This window comes from Thunnus thynnus, chromosome 9 (assembly GCF_963924715.1).
Source record: "Thunnus thynnus chromosome 9, fThuThy2.1, whole genome shotgun sequence".
NCBI classification, from domain to species: Eukaryota; Metazoa; Chordata; class Actinopteri; order Scombriformes; family Scombridae; genus Thunnus; species Thunnus thynnus.
In genome coordinates, this window is record NC_089525.1 from 26,177,318 (window position 1) to 26,197,812 (window position 20,495).

A 20,495-nucleotide genomic window follows, 5' to 3' on the forward strand; every position below is an offset into this window, starting at 1 on the left:
GTCCCGTTTGTGCACACAAGCATGAGGGACCTGTGCATGGCCAGCATCGCTTTGCAATTTTGAACCACCTTCTTCTTCCCAGGTTTGTATGTACAGTACACGATCAGGAGGCCACTTTAAGACAGCAATAAAACCTGCCTAATATGATGAACCTCAGACTGTAGCTGAAGGCGAAGGCAGCATGAGAAGGTGAGTTTCTCGTTTTCCCAAAGCTCTGTTGGAGGTAAAAGAAATCACAGAGACTAGACATGCCACTGGGCAACACAAAAGAAGGAATGAGAAATTAATGGATTACTCAGTCAGGAAAGAGGAATCTGTTTGCTACTTTGCTTGGCTTAGTGAGTATGTCTGTGACCGTGGAGCTTGAAAAGAATTGCTTCAACCTAACTGTATATTTAGGGCTTTGGCTCAGGCTTTTGTCCCATAACTACCTGTTGTTAATATGAGGGATGGGAAGGTTTGGTGTGGTGCAGACTTCCTGTACAAACAAATCCAAGGTTCACTGATGAGACACTTAAGCACTGTCAAGTCATGGGTCAAAAAGTATCATCAAATAATTGTTAACTTAAGTAAAAACTCAAAGTGACTTTGCGTTAATTGGCAGGTTTTCTCATTATCTGATATGTGATGATTTCTGTTTTTTGCAGTCACTATTACAAGTGGGTTTAACAAACTAATACTAATGTATCAAATGATCAGGGAAGGGTTTTATAGGTTATTGATGGAAGTGATTGGGCCTCTAAACTGTACATCTTTGACATCAGCTAGAAAATCAGTGTAATGACCACATTTCAAATACTTTTGTTAGCAAGTCTGAAACATTCCCATCGCTTCTTTGCTGAGGTTAAATTAGTGCAACGGTGAGCAGGCAAATTACAAACAGACCATCTTATTTAGTTGCTGGTATGTTTGCTGGAATGTGTCCTTTTTGGTGAACTAGAGAGGTAACCTCTCACAAGTCACGAGTCACAAGTCATAAGCTGAAATTAAAGGCAGTTTGTTTTCTCTGGCTGGGCTTGATTAGCAAAGGAAACATTCAGCGCACATGCAACATTTATAAACTTTCTTAAGAGCATAAGTGCAGTTTACTTAGTCTCTTGTCACAGAGGCAAAAGGTCAGCAAGGGGTTGATGTTTGGAGAAGCACATTAAATGTTGGTTTACCCCTCAGAGTTATTTTTGAGACTTTATTGACCACAGCTGGCTTCTGTATGACTAACGCTATGGAATACAGAAATATTAGACCAGAGTTGGCAAATGATCACATTCAATAGTCTTATAGCACCTTATGGCACCTTTACATAAAATAGACTCAAAATATGAAATGGACTCAATGTACACCGAGAAGCAAAAGTCACTGTTCATGGGGACAACACCATAAATGCCTTCCAGAAGACTGTTAGAAAATATGCACTCATTATCGTCAGCTATAAGCTATAAACACATTTGACAACAGGTTGTACAAACTACCACTTTTCGAGCGTAACGCGACTCTTAGCACAAAAGATAATCCATTACAGTTGTTCCTTTTACATCTGTGTGCCTTATTTTTTGACTTATACTTAGAGTAGGAAATTAGCAGGAAAAGGTGAAGGAAAGGATTTTTGTCATAAAACCTTTTGTGAATTGTTTTATTTATGTTAACAGTAATAATATTGTATGATAAGTGTAGCAGTAAATACGTACTATGCTTTTCTCTTTCGCCACAAATAAAGCATACAAAGTTGGGGAATGTTATAAATGTTTTCACAGGCTGAGTAGTTCTCCCCATGACAAGTATACTGATCTTAATGTGTAAAATCAGAGGTTCCCTTAAACCAAACCATTATTGTTCCCTAACCTGGCCGACTGTGGTCTTTCTATGTGGAGATCGCACGTTCTAAGTTGGTTTCCTTCAGTTCACAGACATGTTAGTTTACATGAATTGAAAATGCATGTGTTAGTCCTGTGAAAGACTGACAAAATGTCCATGGTGTACCCTGCCTCTTGCCCAGGGGACGCTGATATAAATAAACTCCAGAACCCCCATGGTACCAAACAGGATAGGCAGGTGTAGAGAATGGATATACGTATGGCTGGTTTGTAAAAAGACGGTACATCTACCACTGTGCAATAAAAGTAAAGGTCAAGTAAACTCTGAATCAACTGCCCCATAACTAAATGGTTTCTTAATCCACGTGGAAGGGTCTACTATATTTGTTTAGTTTACTGACACATTTATAAAGAACGAAACATATCAGACATTGTCAGGGAGAAAATTATAACGTTCAGGACTTATGAGTTGAAGGAAAGTAACTGTACATATATTACGCAGGTGCTATGCCTGCACACTTACTCCAAGCCACAGATCATGCACACCAATAGGCTGACAAGCTTTATGTTGACAGGTGTGGTTAACCATCCAACTCACCCAGGGTGGTAAATATCCTAGAGTGAAAATATAAAAACCACACCTGTCAATATAAGTGTGCATGTGTGCAGTTACCTTTTTTCATTGAAACTTTAGGACTTATCAATTTCCCTGATCCTTCTACAGTCTAATAACCTCTTCTATGTCAGGGGTCTATATCTATACCAAGAAAGGTAATAAGAAAACATAAAAATCTATATACCTGCAATACTGAATGAAAATGTAGAACAAAGAATTGAGCGGTGCATCATGCACAGAGTCTAAGATCTTACAGCTCCCATCCTGCATTTCCCCACATCCATCTGTCACATCTTCCACAGCATTGTCCACTCATCATCAGCAGTAATTTGATTTTGTCATGACAATGATGGAGATAATCCCCACTATGCATTCATAGTGGAATATTTCCCAGTAGCCTCTATTGATCGGTACTGTTATTTGCCATGAGGATCAGTGTGATAATTAAAAACTAAACACATTTAGCATCTGACTTCCAAGCTTTTATTACCTCTGATAGTTCAGCAGGAAAAGGAAAAGGTCATTTTGAGGGATGGAGCAGAGAATGGTCGATGAGTTTGACAGGTCCGGGTTTGTTTTGGATATGATGGATTCTAATTCATTGTATAATGACAGATTAGTTGGTGGTGATGACTTTACCATGGACATCTTCTGAAATACTCAAAGGTTATAAATGAGTAATTGGTGCTGCCAGGCCAAGGATATGCATGTTGTATGTACATCTACTGACATCATTACAACATTTACACTAAAACATTAAATATTGTAACTGTTTGGAGATCCCTTTGATGCTGCTTTATTGAACAGCACAGAGCAGTGAAAAATGAGAATTAAAATACACAAAAAGAATGATTAAGTGGATCAGATATTGGTCATGCCATAACTGATCCACATTAAATAAAGTTTCTTTGTCAGTGTCACTGCTATTAGTTGATTTAATTGATAGGCCCCCGATTCAGATTTTACACAGTAAATCCTGTCCTCATGTAATCTGACATAAAAATATGATTCCAATCATTTCCATGCAGTGTAGTATACAGATTTTTTTAAACACGGTATACAGAGAACAAATCTGATATCAGAGCACTGACATCAATCTGGTACTCTACACTGAATCCAGTACTTAGAATTGGTTAGGAGAGAAAAGGTTGGATTGCTTGAGGCCTGGTCAAAATCAAGGCAAACAAAGTCCTATTCAAAATTTGCACGTCCACACTGGAGGAGAAAAAAACATCTATAAGGAATATCAAAGTAATCAGCAGTAATGCAGATCTGTCTTTGCAGAATCCCTAAACCACCGACTATTGACAAATTCATATTAATATGTTCTTATTCTTAGTATTATTTACTCCTGAACATATATAACTCCTAAAACCACATGGTGTACAACTAGCTCTGCCAAATTACAAATTACAGGAAAATGTTAAGATCTCAAAGACACAGTGTAGCACTTGCAGATCCAAAAAACATCGAAAGATGCTAGATCAAAAAAGTCCATTAAATCAAATCTATTTGGATCTTTTCTCTGACTTCTGTCTTCAAATGTTAAGAACTTGTAATGGAACTAATGGCAGATATAATAATTTCTATTTCAAAAATAAGTTGATGTAAACTATTAATGCATGTTTATGGCCTGCTAACTTACCACTCTGTCCTGACTTAAGCTAACATACCTACAGTATATTTACCTGACTCTGCTAGTACTATGATATGTTCAATGGTCTTGCAGTGAACCGGGTTAAAACAGCAGTACAAAGACACAAATGCAGCACATACAATCAATAAATCACATCTGTCATTCAACACATCTAATAAGATCATAGCGTCCAACATACCGAGGCTCTAACAAGTGATAACACAGTCCATATGGCAGGCAGATCACAACCAGTTTTTTGGGGGTTTTATTGCCAGACCATCTGCATGCACTGCAAAAATGTACATCTTAACAAGCCACTTAATCTTGTTTTCAGACTGAAAATCAAAATTTTAAGTTATGCCAGTTCTGCGCTCATGAATGTCAGCAGCTTCTTACAGAAACAGGAGTCTTCTACCTTATTTTAAGATTTTTTTTTCACTGCAGCACTTCTTTCTCTTTCCAGGCCTGGGTTTAGGGTTGGGGGGTGCTCAGCTTAAGATGAGCAGGCTAAGACAAATGGTTTCTCTTGCTGCTATTTGGCAGCTGGGGCCCTCAATGGCTCCCTGAAGACGCAACACTTAAGAACCACAATAAGGTGGCAGGGGCTCTCTGCAGTCCAATAGCACTGAACATGATAGAAAAGTCTGTAATCTGAAATCTCAGCTGTCTAGGTCTCGTTTCTGGGGACACAACAAGATAGCTCCCAAAGGTCAAGGCACGATGCCTGAGACATCAGTAAGTTTCATGAGAATACTTTATCACTTTTGTCTTCCAGGAAAAAAAGAAACTGGGCCAGCAGTTCTACTACCTCTACTATCAATAAAACCCCAGACACTAGAGGAAACAGCAATTTGTTTTCGCTTTTCTGTGATAAAAATCAAAGCAGGATTTTCTACATTTATGAAGTTCTGTCTTAAGAAAACATACTTTAAAATGTGTCATTCATATGTGTTTTCCTGGCAGCATAGACTCTTAAGTCAGGCCAGAGAAAGTTTTGCAATTAATTGTTCCGTTACTTCAGTTCATACTGCCTAAATATGGCCTGTTTGCCAAGTAAAACATAAATGTACTGTAATGGGTGGAATCCAAACATCTTCATAGTTACTAGCACATCAGCCACACCATCAACATTGTAAAGACATTACATCTCCATATGTAGGCGGTAAGCTTAGGAGGTTGTTCCTACTGTATGTGTAAATGAAATTTGCAGTGGTAACATTTAACAAGCTCTGCTTTATTGTTGCACAAATAAAAGACCAACTCACCACTGAGCACCCAAAGAGCCAACAGTGTGTCTAGCACAACTCAAGAAAGCATTTTATCTCTCTTATAAATTAACGACACAACCATAGGCCCTCACCAGGAGCAAACACAAGCACTCCCCTGGGGTAGGCAATTTAAGAGGAGAGAGGAGGGGGACAGTGCATCAGGCCACCGCTTGGACGGATCAAATCGACCTTAAAGACGATCCAGTGCGAGATGCAGCAGAAATTGATGGCCATGTGTCAATGAGATGGAGACAATGAGGGTGAAAGGTAAATGTCCCAGGGTAGATGTTTGTGCACGTGCATGACTGAAGTTTACATTGGGTCTCTTGCTGTGTGTGCATAAATCATGAATATCCTCGGAGTCTCTGCTGTTTAAGGCCCCTTTGGAGCGATTTCACCTTTTTTATTAAGTGGTAACAATTTATAAATTTCAATTGAAGTGGATATATGGCATGCCATTGGAATGGATCCTTTCATACGTGACCGAATCAGATGATGGATGTGGCATTACTAATCAAATTCATTGTGGTAGCCACTTGGGAATTAGACCCAGTGAAAACAAGTCTTGCATGTTTATGAAATGCCATCACAATGACAATTACATTACATAATTCCAAATTAAAAATGCTTTCTATTAACTCAAATAATAATTCATACAAGGCTGCACTATTTTAAAAACTGTAGGCTTTGTCTCTGGCACAAAAGGATGTAAAACAAAGGAGACATATCAACATGTATGATTGAGGATAAAATCACTAGACCATAACATGGACACGACCTCCATTGAGACACATCCATCTATCTCTCTCATCACTTCATTTTAATACCTTTTATATCTTAGCGGGTATGTGGCTGACCCCCCATACACTGCAAACATAGTACATACATGAAGCACATGTTGACATTTCATTGGTCAGTGTCTTCTTGTCTATACATATTTCATAGTTAGCGAGAAGAAATGAGAAGAAAATGCTCAAAATACACAATCAAATCTCAAAACTCATCTAAAATATAAAATATGGACTGGAAAACATATTCATTGCGCTGCTGGAAATTCCCTGCTGTATTTTTAACTCAACTGACTTGTTTGACAAGCTGGTCAGTTAGGAGGTCTCACATTTGAATAAGCAAAACCCTGTTGTAATTGGGGTGCAGATTTTTTTTGAGTGAAAACCGTAAGACGACAAATCAAGACAAACCTTTTCCGTTCAGCCAGACGGGAAATCAACCTGATTCCCAGATGTGTCGACCCCACCCCCCACCACCCACCCCCTCTCCTAGTTATTCCTGTAACCTCCGAGACTATAAGGAAATGAAAAAGGATTAGTGGGACTCTGAATCAACGAAATGACTTTAAATGACTTCTCCGGGTAGCCACAGGCCAGGCGCGCAGCATGTTTAAGTTGACATTTCAATTGTACAAGTAATTTGCATTCTATTTGAACCTAAATGACACCTACATATTAAGGATTCCACCAGCAGTTTTTGATTTCCTCAGTTCACAGACAAGCCAAAGAAATGTGTTTTAATCAAGGTATGCAGGACTCCTGTCAATCTCTGACCAGGTAAAAAAAAAAACACTAACAAGGTGAGGTCTTAACTTTCAATCAAATTCTTAACATGTCCACTCATGACACAAAGCAAATCTTCAACTGCTGCACCACACCTTATTAAATAAAGATCACTAACTGAACACCTGTATCTGTAATATGGCAATCTGGTGAAAATGAGAAAAAAAAGGGGGAAATGATTGCTTTGAGGTTATCACATGAAGCCGCAGACAGTGAGGCTTAAATCTGGTGGGATCCTGTTGCTAAGATACTTGTTAATGTCAGTGAAACAAGACCATCATTTTAATTGGTTGGAGTTCATGCATGTCCTCACATATTTTGTCATAGTGAGGGGGAAGTATTTCATGTGTATGGTTGTATTGTTTTCTACAGGATTGACATTTTATCTTATTGGGCCATAATGCTGAAAAAAATCTGAACTTAATTTACTGTACCGCCGTACATCTTCACTGTGGACCTTCGTGATTTGTTAATCTTATTTGAACTACAACACAATGGAAGCTTTAAATATACTGCAAATCTGTAAACCCTGTTATGTAACCTATTACTGACACTTAAAATCATTTGTGTATTTTCAGAAAAGGTGGAAAGATCTATCATAAGATTCAGACTATTTCATCTGTTTCTACTGCAAATCCACCCGTTTCAGTCATTTTCATAAATCAATCGACATCAGTGACCCAATCTGCCTGAACACACAGAAAATGATCTGGCTTCATGTGCAGATTTGTCTTTTCATTCAAGAAAAATATGATTTTAAGACAGTATTTGTTAGCACCATGCAGTCTAAGCATGCTGTCTGTTATTACCAACAGTAAGTAGTAGAAAGAAAAATCCCTCTTAGTGCGTAAAGACAGAACATGATTTCCTAGACTATTAAACTGAGGCAATTTTGGAAGTCAGAGGAACACACTGTTACTGGGTGTTTAAGGCAGGCAGTGCTTTGGTAATCCTCCACTAGAACAAAATAAAACTCAAGACATATGAAATAAGGTATTTGTAGGGCTTGATATTCATCACCTGTTGCAGGATGGGTAGATGTGTTCGCTGCTATGTGTAAACGAGGGACTTAAAGAGCTTCTCGCTATACTGTACTTCAAATCCAGTGCATTTGTTTGGGAAAAGCACAATTTACTTACTTTCCAATAAAGGGTCATATTTGCACATATGCTATCAAAGTTTTAAATACAATAAAAAACACATTTAGGAGTAAAAAATACCAACAAACTCAGAGAAAGCCACTTATATTGATATATCTTTTCATAGCTTTTGATGGCTTAACCCATTAGACACATGTGGGTCAGTAATGAGGAGGAGTTTTTTATGCATTTTATTTCATAATTAAAACATCTCATATTAAAGAAAAAAGAACTACACACCCAGATCTGTAAAAATACCAGAAAAATGGGAACTTAAACTATAAATTGTTCATGTCTGGTATTTACTGTTACATTCTTTTTAAAGATATCATATGTTTGTTAAATCGCATTATTATCCTGCTATTCTATCAGACACTAGATCCTCTGACTCCGAACACAAAGAACCACAGCAGAAGTATGGCAGAAGTATATTTACCCTCACTTTTTTTCGCCTCCACTCCTTTATAGAATTGGGTACTCAGTTGTCACCTTTCTATCTATTTTCTCAAGGTCAGAACATGATGGGTAGATGGCCAGACGCGAGACCGAGGTAATGAGTTTGGAATGGCATTTAGAGCAGTGAGAGGCTGGAGACTCACACCTGACTCATCACACTATGGATTCAGAAAGAATAGACAGTGTTAATGAAAATATATGGCCAAATCCTTGGTTCAAAAGAAGAAGAAGAAATAGTCTACTATATGAGGCAAGCTGCAAAAATTGTACATGATAATAATAAAGGTCATTTCTTGATGTAATTACAAATTTGCATCTAGAGTGATGTATTTTGGGGGAAACATTTATTAATAGCTGTACTGTAGCAGGACCATGTTGACTAATTTGTAAAAGAATAGGAGTTTGGCTGTCATACAATTAATTCAGTGGCTAACATGCTAAAAGAATCCACTCTGTTGGTTTGGCTAACATCAGATTTTTAGCTAAGCCAAACACCAGAGGCAAGCTATTGCGTATAACACAATAAAATGCAGGTTAGTGAAAAGAAATAGATCTTTTAGAGACTGAGTTTAAGTGAGAACTTAACAAAAAATGTGGTCAGTGCATTGTGTGTCAAAACCTTAAACCTGATTTTTCATGTTTGGTTTTTTTTGTGTGATTATCTGTGCTGAGTGCAGTTTTTAAATTTAAATTAACTTAGTATTGAGAAATGTGAGCAAATTCAGATAAACTGTATACATCCATTGTCAAGGTGTGATGAGTATTGTTAAGCAGCCTACAGTAGATAAGTAGATAAGTAGACTTTATTCATTTACATACATCGTAACAGAGAAATTGACAGCATATTTTGTATTAAACTCGCACATTGTTTGCAAGTTCTTTGTCAAATTTTAAATGGGAAATGTACAAGTCTTCTTACGAACTTACTTTACGAACAAAGCTGTTTTCTGATGTGCCACCTATGTGGTCACAGTGTGATTAGGGTTAGGCAAACTAAAGCACTTGGATAAAGGTTAGGACGGCTAATGGGTTAAGGTTAGGAAAAGCAATGCTGATTCGCAAAATGTCGCAAGTCAGAAACTTGAATGTCATGGGGCTTGGCAGTGGTATTAAACATTCTGGTGGTAAATTAAGAAAGTTAAGACTTTATAAGTTGATGAGGCCTGGATATGCCATACTTTTGGGCTCTGTGAGTCTACACAGGAAATTATGTTACAGTGAGTCTGACCGTCCTATTTGGGAGGTGAAACAAGTTCAGCCTACAAACACCACTAATCATATCAACAAAACCCTTTTTGCCCCTTTTATGTATTCTGCTCCAGTGTTTGCTCTTGTAAATGTCTCCTCATACCCCAGGGCATATATCTGTTCTCACGGGGCAGAGCAAGCAGAGAAACAATCATGTTTAGGCCATCCATGAATGATACTTTTCAATTGTCCTGTCAGTAGCACAGAGGAGACCGATAGAAATGTTTTTCCAAGCCTCTTACTGCTCTCAATCTCAACGCCGCTCTGCCATGAGAGGAGAAAATGCTTGTTTACCCAGAAACCAACGGGCCTCCCTGATTGCCATCCCAACGGTAATGGCCAAGGATGAGGCAGATCAATAGCCATCTGCTCCCATTCCTAAAGCAATAACATTCAATAGGAAAACCCATTTACTTTTACTTACCTTTGCTTTATTTTGTTTTACCATAAGGACAGCCAGTTCTGATGAAGAGGGGATTTGACTGGACGGGCAGTTGTGGTTATGGAGCTTTTATTCCTGTAATGCTTTATGTCATTGAATTTATTATTATTATTATTATTTATTTATTCTGAATTTATCAGAAAATGGTCTTCAAGTCTGATCAAGAATTCAACATCTCCACTCGTCTATGTGACAGGTATTCCTTGTTGCTTCATTTGACCTTGATGTACAGTATCAGACCTGCCAACCCTGAACTATTTTTTGAGTACCACTTCGGTGACCTAGTTGCATCAGATGCATATCACTGCTGTTCGCACAATGAATTATTGTACATAATTTGCATACATACACATTATAGTACATCATTTGCATACATGCAACAGTCAAACAGACAAAAAAGTGATACTCATCACTGATATGAAAATTCTTGATACCATTAATAGATTGTTCACAAAAACATCTGAAGATGCCAGTATTGTTAGTTAGTCATAAATGCCCATGTTTGTCCATTTGTATCACCTGCCTAAACCAAGGAACACAATTTCACTTAGGCTACACACTACCCTACCACCACTGCATTTATATAGTTTCTACTGTTTACACCGCCACAATAATAAAACTTTAAGCCAATTTGATTTTTGAAAATATGATTTTCAGCTAATTTGAAAAGATAATGACAATGTAGCTGTAAAACCCTAACCAGCCTGAACAGACTATTTTGTGGCTATGGTGAAATAAATATTTTTGAGTTGGTTAATACAACTGTTCTCATTATGATTAATATTACTTAATGGTATGATGACTTAATAACAATACAGGCTGAATATGAACATGACTGTTGAAACTGTAGAAGTAATCACATTCCTTTTTAGATATGTACTTAATTTGCAATGGGGGGTGTTTCTTTTCCTTGGAATTTTCCGAGAGTAGGCAAAGTTAAAGCAGCGACAGCAGGCAGCTTTAGTGTCATCAGGCTAGGCTAACCCATTGTTGCTAACTTTGGAGCTAACCCCTTCACTTTTACAGCAGTTGGGGAAACAACACACGTGACTTTTCATGGTCTTGACAAGCTGCAGCATTTATTAACTGACACACTGTAGTCTGTACTGTACATTTACTACCAGACTGACAACTTACTGCTAACCTTTTCCTGGATATTTGGCATTATTATTGACATTTAAAAAAATATTTTTTGGCCTGGCGGGGGTTCTTGTTGGCCTGGTGGCTCGCCAGGCCTGTACTATTATAGGGGAAACACTGTGTTGTGTTGCTGTCAATTTGCAGTCTCTTGAAATGACATTACACATTTGTCAATCATGATCATCCCCGCTTGATATTTGGTTGAGGGTAGGGGGAATAAATCCAGCACTATGATTGGTTGAACTCTTCTTCTTTTGCTTTTTGGCAGGCGAGACGCTGCTGCCTCTTGCTGTTAGACTTACTGCACGTGCACAATTGAACTCACAGGCGTCACCGGCTTTTTCCGTAGTTTAGATTGACATGCATACAGGTTTGCAGGTCTGCAGTATGGACAATCATCTATTGCAATGGCTCTAGTCTTATCCAAGCAATGATTGCTGACATATAAGAATAACACCAATTCATGGCTGCAGGAATTTAAAAAAAACACTGTCATTCTCACAAAGATTTTTTTTCTATATTTCTTTTTTCTTTTATGAAATACATAACTTATCCCTGACCACCAACAAATCTGGGGTTAGAAAGTTCAGTTGCTAAATGCTACATTTCTCTCTCTCTCTGTGTTTGTGTGTGTGTGTGTTAGTGTGTGTGTGTGTGTGTGGGCCAGCACATGCATGTGCATGCTCTCACTTGGTGAAAACAGGAAGTTTAATAAGAGTTTGTGTGTTCTGCTGAACTTGCCTCAGAGCCAGTTCACAAATCCTCCTGCAGTCAGAGCAGCCAGCTCTCCCAGGTGAACCACTCTCAGATCAAATTATCTCCAGTTCTCTGAGACAGAGTGGGAAAAAAAGAATATAAAGTTGCTTTATTTGTTGAAAACAGTTTTTCATCACCCTATCATTCAATATTCACTTCAATATTGTGCTTCACCCCTGTATTGAACCATTGCCTTCCACCCGTTTGTCTCACCAGTGTTATTCCTGATGCAAGGTGAATTAAGTTTCTGCATCTTCCATTTTGTGGCTGTTGTTTGACTCATTGTACTAAACTAAACACCCGTTCTGGCTGCCCTCCGTATAACCTTGCATCTAACTCCAAAGACTTCCCTGAATCCTTAGCTAAGCTTCTGGGAATGATATTTCTTTACTTTGGCACACCGCTGACCTGCTGTAGATATTTATTTTCTTTCTTTTTATGATGTTATCACACTCAACGTGCACTGCTGTGGACAATTTGTCAGACTAGCATTGTCACTACTGTGTCAGTATGAGACCACTTTGCATTTATGAAGATGCTGCATCTTTGCTATAAAGTCTGGATACAATATATTCTCTCATATTTGAAATGCTGTCACTGTTTTAACTCAAACTAGTTTTTGTACTATTCATGTCTAGACATTTACTTAAGTAACATTTTTCACTTGTTCTTATTTGTTCCAGAAGAAAGCTTTAAATGCACCTCACATGAAATATACTGATATATATTACAGTGAACATTGTTGGTGAATAAGTTGGAGCAATAAAATGTAATTTCCAACCTTTAAACCTTTCACCTCATGTCACACTGCAGCAGAGGTAAAAGGGATTTTAAGAGCTCTCTCTGCGTTCTGTGTAATGGCCCAGCTGACATTTTCTACATCTTTGCAAGTATGTCTACTAATCCTATATTGTATGAGTATTAGTGTGCAATATATATCCAAATTATTGTATTAGGGAATGCAATGGAATATACTAAATCATTGTAAATAGGTCAAATTGTTCAGGTGGACTTTTTACTCAGTTGGTGAGTTAATATATGTGGTATAGATATTCACATTTGAATACAGATAAATACTGATGATAAGGTCAATAATACTGATGATAATAATTGATAGATGTCAATCAATAACGGTAGATATCAACAATATCAACAGTAGATGATGTTAGTTCATTAGTTGATTTTATTTTGGGAAATACTGTTTATTTCTACTGCTGTATCCGCTTTCTATTGAAAAAGTGGGAAAAATAGATGACATGGTGTTTCTGCTGTTTTGAGGTCACATTTAACCATTTTCAGTATGTAATTCTTGGGAAGTGTAAAAATTCAAAATGCTCTCAGATAACTCAGATATTCTTCAGTTGTGTGTGTAAAGGTGACAGTTTAAACATTACATAACTCATCACATATGCATAATGACATAGCTTACAAAACAAACCATTCCTTTTAAATCTATTTTTAAAATAATTCACTATGCAAGGATCAATCTATTTGGCTAAATGCTTGGAGGAGCTTAGCACTGCTATCTTGTTGCCAGTTTCTCAAGCTGCAACTTCCTGAATTCACTGAAGTTGAATATAGATATTATTAGCTATACAAAACAAACAATGAATATCAAAATATGTGGAAAGCGACAAATTTTGACTCCCTCTTGCCACCACTAGTCAACAGAAGTCACCATTTTAAAAGGGGGCAGCCACAGCAGTACGTGAATTCAGCGTCTCACTGGGATTGGCCGTAAAAGGTTAGGAACACTTGCAATTAATCATCCTGTATCTGCACTGCAACAAGTATTGTTTCCAAATTTATCATGATGCCAGGCCTTTGCAGGCATCTGTGTCTCACATCATGCCATCCAAATGCCCACAGTAGGAGACATGGGATGTCAGCTGTAAATTAGCTGGCACACAGTGACCCCATGGTGTACCAGCTTTGGTTAATCCAAGGCGAGGCGCGCCGCGCACAGAGGACACAGCAGGACACAATGATCCCTTTGACTAGGGTGCTCAAGCACTATTTATGTAATTCATAGTATATCCCAATTGTGTGGATGCTATGAATGTGTACATTTGTGTGGTTGGCTCTAGTTCAACTCGATTAAGAAACACTTGCCACACCGAAAAAGGAACTCCTTCTACTAGCAATACTAGTGTCTTGCTGTACACATTATGCTATATAGGGAATGGAACCTATATATAACCTCTTGGCTATGTTAGCGCCATGATCTTTCATTACACTTCAACCAATAACGCAGGACTGTCTGCAACTGGTCTAAAATACAGTATATAAGTTGGTTATGTCGTCTTCTGATCAAATTGTTGACTTTTTTTTCCCCCATTTGTTGCCGCTGTTTACATTTTCTAACAATTTAAGATGAACTCTTCTCAAATTATTTAAAAAAGACACAGTTTGCTGGACATGTTAACTGACCTCTGCAACTTTATGATTGGTCAAACAGCCTGAAAATACTCCCTCAGTGACATTTGCACACATCTCACTTACATTTCCAAATCGTTGTTGTTTGAGTTTCTTTGAGTTTTTGTCATTGCTTTTTGTGGATTAATAATAACAATCATAAACTTTATTTAAATAGCACATTTCTTAACAATGTTACAAAGTGCTTCACAAAAAGATAAAATATAATACAACAATAATAATGAAATGTAAATAAATACAATGAGATAGAATAAAATTCACATAGGGATAAAAGCTTTTTTTAAAAAGAATGTTTTAAGAAGAGAGTTAAAAGCAGTTATAGATTTAGCAAACCTAATCTCAGCAGGAAAATCATTCCAGAGTTTGGGGGCCGTATTACAAAAGCCTGATAGCCCTTGGTCACCAGCCAGGCTTTGGAAATGACCAAAAATCCACTATTGCCACTAAGAGAGGGCACCCAGGCTTGTTAGGGGTTGGTAGATCTTTGATATAATCAGCAGCCTGGTCATGTAAAGCCTTGAAGGTCAACAATAAAACTTTAAAATCAATGCGAAGATTAACAGAAAGCCAATGAGGGGAGGCCAGAATTGGAGTTATATGATTTTGTTTTCTTGAACCAGTGATAATCATAGCAGCAGCATCTTGAACCAAGTGAAAGCGATAGAGGGAAGCATAAGTAATACCTGTGCAGAGGGCATAACAGAAATCTAAGCGAGAAAAAATAAAAGGCATGGACAACCCTGTGTAAATCCTCAAAGGATGAGAAGGATCTAATTTTTGAAATTAACTTAAGTAGAAAGAAACATAACTGAACAACCATCTTAACTTGGTCATCAAAAAAGGCCCAAATTTCTTCAGTTGGCTTCATGTTATGTGATAAGGCTCCAAGATTGCAGACCATCTGACTGAAAGAATTGGGTGTAGCAAATAAGATAATTTCCATTTAATCATCGTTAAGTTTGAGGAAGTTTAGAGAAAGTCCAGAAATCGATATCAGAAATGCAGGCAGTAAGTTGGGTTAGGCTGCTATGATTAGTGGATTGTAATGGGACACACAACTGGGTGCATAACACAGTACTGTACATTATGCTTTTTAATTACCAGACCCAAGGGCAGCATATAAATGGAGAACAGTAACAGACCCAAGATTGACCCTTGAGGAACGCCATGAGTGAAACAGGAAACAGAAGATGGGGAATTTCCAACAACAACAGAAAAGGTTCTATTGGGCAGAAAGGAGTGTAATCAGATAAGAGCAGACCCTTTTAGACCAACCCAAATTTCAAGATACTGTAGAAGAATGGGATGGTCAACTATATCAAAGGCCACACTCAGGTCTAGCAGGACCAGAATGGACCTTTCACTTTTATCTGCAGCAAGGAGTAAGTCCTTTGTCACCTTAACTAAGGCAGTCTCAGTACTGTGTAGAGCTCTAAAACCAGACTGTTAGTTATTGAAAATGCTGTTAACATTCATACGCTATAAGCAATCAGTTGAGAGGCCATAACTTTCTCCAACACTTTAAATAAGAAAGATATTTTAGAGCTGGACAGATTAGACATGTGTGTCTGAGATGATATGAGTCCTAATATTCTCCACCTTTTTTAACAAAATAATTCCACTAATTCAGGGCTAAGTTCAATATTAGAGGTGGAGACACTGCTCGCAACAGAATCAATAACCTTAAATAAAACTTTGGAGTTATGGGAGTTTCTGGAGATCAAACTGGAGAAATATGCAGATCTTGCCTCTGATAGCAGCAGTCTGATAGTTAGCCATGTGACTTCTTAGGATGTCAAGCCTTCCATATATGTTCAGCTTTTCTGCATTGTGTCTTGAGGGCCCAAGTGTGCTCATTGAGTCATGGGAAAGGATTATGGTTTCATGGTTATGATTTTAAGGGGAGCAATATGATCAAGGATAGAGAGGCAGCTATTGTTGAAAGAATTAGCAAAAGCATCTTGGTACTGTTGCTGCATTAAAGAGCTTGAGGTTAAGGTATTGGATGAAGCTTCACAGAAGTTACTGGCAGAATTAGAAAAACGTGACAAGACAATAGCACAAGGCTTACCAGTGGGAGGAGATAAGGGAACATTAAAAACAATGGCTTTATGATTTGAGATATAGAAGTCAACAAGGTTCACATTGATAGGGAGAAAACCACTAGTGAGGACCAGATCTAAAGTAGGGCCTTTAGATTGTGTGGCACCTTTAACAATTTAGTTTAAATTAAAAGACTCAATAAGATCCAGGAAATCACAGGAAAGAGTGTTAGTAGGCCAACATACATGGATAATAAAGTCACCAAGGATGAGTATTCAATCATATTTGGGTATAACAAGAGAGAGGAGCTCAGAAAAAATCATGAATAAAACCATTTAGCTTAGGGGGTCTGTATAAAAGTATACAAAGCAGAAGACCTGGATAAGAAATTAAAAAAAACTTTAAACTTCAAAGGATTTAAAAGAACAAAATTTCTATGGATGACAGCAGTGCCACCACCCTGATCCAAATGTCAAGGGAGATGAAAATGAGAAAGGTTGGCAAGGGTAGCCTCAATTAAGGAGACAGTACCATTAAGAGTGAGCTAGGTCTTAGTAGCTATAAAAAGTCCAAGCAATTAGCAGTTATAAAATTATTGCAAATAAAGGACTTACCGTAACTATTCTAGTATAGTTTTAATCAATGAAAACTGTTGACATTTTAGTCTTTTTAGTCATCAGATTATATTGAACATTTCAGTCTTTTATTAGTCTTATTTCACATAGCTTGTATCATATTATCTGATGAAAAACACAGGTTGAATGATTAAGAATGCAGCTTTGCAGAAAGTGTTTGGTCTGTCGATATCAATTCAAGGAATACTTCCAGACGTGAAACGTTCTGATTTGCATATTTATTTTGAACCAACACAATTCATCAACTGGAGCCCAATGAGAGCTAAAGACATTTTGAAACTAATTTTTTGGTTGCCCAAAGTACATGACAAACTTACCTTTCTGTTCTGAACAATGGGAATAAAAGTAGTTAGCCTAAAAAAAAAAAAAGAATACTGTAAACACACCAACTGCAATCTCCTTGCATTAAAAAAATAAAAAGATCTGAGGTCAGTGTTAATAAGAAAAGAAAAAAGGTGCCTCATGGACTTAATAATGACATAAGGTTAACGAAATTGCTGTCTAGCAAGCTAGCGCACATGGCATCAATATTAAAGGTTAAACAAAGCAAGGTTTGCTAGAATAACAACAACCATGATAAGGAAAGGTAATGTTATACACTGCTATTTTAATAAATACAGCTGTCTACACGGGCTGCGTAATGGCTCACATTTCACTTGCACTATATACACGTAAATGCGACCTGGAGCCTATTTTCCTCTGTTTTATGCATGTAATTACAGTCATTGTGTATTGGGCTCTGAGCACAGCCCACCAAACCTGGGTGACCTACACTCAACACTGCACCTGAACGCCTCCAGTGTAGACACACAGAAGGAGCACTCGCTGCTGCTGCTGCTGCTCTGCTAGCGTGCTGCTCAGGCTACAACTCCTGTGAATCTATAATTGTTTTGTCAATGAAAATAAAGAAAAATTTTGGTTTTTATTGAGTTTTTATTTTTTTAAACTACATTTTAGGTTTTTTTTTCCGTCAACAATAGTGCATGCTGATATAGTCACAGTCTCATCGTCTCGTCTTAGTCATGGAAAAAAGAGATTGTTGACGAACATATTTAATCATACAGTAGTTTTCGTTAACAAAATTAATATTACAACAGGCGGAGCTATCATACAAGATGGTGGGTAGAATAACCTGGTTTCTAGCCTGATTCTTATTTACTATGATAGTGGGCCGGTAGGGGGAGCTAGCGTAAGGAACAGTGCCTGTGCTGGTTGCAATGTCATGTACTGTGAGGGAAGAAGAGTTTGTGACAGGTGTACTGGAGTATGATGACAGTCACACAGCTGGGCTAGAGAGTTGTGAACAATAATGGCAGACAACATGCGAGAACTCAGTCGGTTTGGATGTAAACCCATCCCTAAAGTTGTGGTTAAAGTTACAAAACCAGTTTAGTTTTCACACCCATTGGTGTGGAATGTGCTTAATAAGCTAGATGAAGTCACAGTAAGTTTGTATTATTGTTTTTGGACAACATGGACTTTGTGACTGCCTTTACAGACCAGTTTCCATGCATTTTGAAATTACTGGTACAGTTCAGAGCTCTTAACTAGTGCAGCATGGCTGTGGTTTAACAGGACATAATCACATTTGAATGCAGGAGTGTTAGGGTCAGTTGAGTGACAAGCACTGCAGTGTTTTTTTTTCATTATCCATGTATGGTCTGAGGTTGGTTGATTTATATTTTTGAAGGTACACAGACGAAAAAAGGAACAGGAAGCTTTATACATTACTGTACAGTGTATGTGTGTGTATGTCTCTACGTGTGTTTGTGTACATGTCCACATGTGTCTCTGTATGTATTCTTCTCTACACTTTCCCCACAGTCCCACTGCCTTTATCGGCATAAAGCTGCCTAAACAGCTGCAGCCTTCCACCAAGAACCCTGGGACAGCTGGTCGTTCACACAAAAACTATGTCATTTTAACACACACACACACACACACACACACACACACACACACACACACACACTTCCTATCCTCAGCCTCTCTCCAATCCTCTTGTATCTATCCCAGGTGGAATTGGGTTGAACAATGGCATGATGGGAAGGGTGTTGTTTGGTGGGCTTGGTGGATAGTGGAATCCTCCCCAAGGTGACCTCTGAGGGGTGGTGGGGAAAGAGTTGAGGGCTTTGGCGGTGTAATGGACTGGTGTCATTCTGGCCAGAGATGCTCAGCAGAGTAATGATATCATCTTGATGCTGCCAGATAAAAACCACACAGCTACAATTTATTTGGGGTGGGGTTTTTTTTCCTCTTTTTATTGCTTGACTTGAAAGTTGACATGGTCATTTTGCTGTGTGTGTTTAGGGCAATTTCATGACCATTAGGCACTAAACCTGACAAAAAAGTCAGCCAAAAATTTGATCAAACATTCATGGGAAGCAATGATAAAAAAAAAAATTAAAAATCATATGACTTCCACAAACTCAAAAAGTAGTTATTGCGTGTCACTACTGTATTTATTTGTTTTTATCCAATAGCTGTGACACAAAGAGATAATACTTGCATATGACTACATTGTACTGTGTTTAGTAGCAGTATGCATTTTAAAATCAATATTTAGAATTAACCTGTATACTTGAAATATGTCTTCAAATGTTGTATTTGCAAATGAGGAATACACTTTAGCAAAATTGAAATATATTTAGTTGATTTAGTTGTAATCCTTGTTGATTTAGTTGTTTTGAACAAAACTACTCTTTAATCTCAATTTTGTTTCCTTTCATATAAAAAAGATAATAATAGTGCAATTTATTCATATACCAGGACATTAATGTAGTATATAGCTGGTAAAATATTCTGACAAATACTATGGATGTATTTGAAATTTATTTTAATGAATTACATATTCATATATGTACACTATAAATACTGTGTAATTAATGAACGATACTTGTATCAGAAATGTTCTCTACTATTAAAATGTTTAAGCATTATTTTAATAAATGAATGAATATGAACATTTTCTGAATGAGGTGATCTTTTTTTCATGCATAATAGTGTATTTTGTGTCTACACATTGCTGATTAATGTGTTGTGTTTGTGTAAAAGACGAAAATTTAAAAAGAGTGAAAAAGAGATATAATTTGTATGAGTTTTTGTACGTGTGTCTGTGCATCTTGTCCAATAATTGGCCCAAACACAAAGTGAGATCGGGTACACATACAGCAGACGAGTAATTAGCAGATGCTGAAGCTTTGCGTCTCGTAAATCTGCCCATCGCCAATGATACTGTATATCAATGAGGCTACGCAGACTCACATGAGATCCAGATCACGCTTTAATTACCTTGAAA

At 37.6% G+C, this 20,495-nt stretch overlaps 1 long non-coding RNA gene across 3 annotated transcripts in view; it reads right to left on the reverse strand.

Annotated features, from left to right (window-relative positions):
• The window catches only part of LOC137189807 (uncharacterized), a 115,843-nt gene that overhangs the window by 2,753 nt on the left and 92,595 nt on the right, over positions 1-20,495 (reverse strand). For all 3 annotated transcript variants that reach the window (XR_010929751.1, XR_010929750.1, XR_010929749.1), the window contains one exon: positions 12,069-12,155. This is a non-coding gene — a long non-coding RNA (uncharacterized lncRNA). The remainder of the gene's footprint in view (positions 1-12,068; positions 12,156-20,495) is intronic.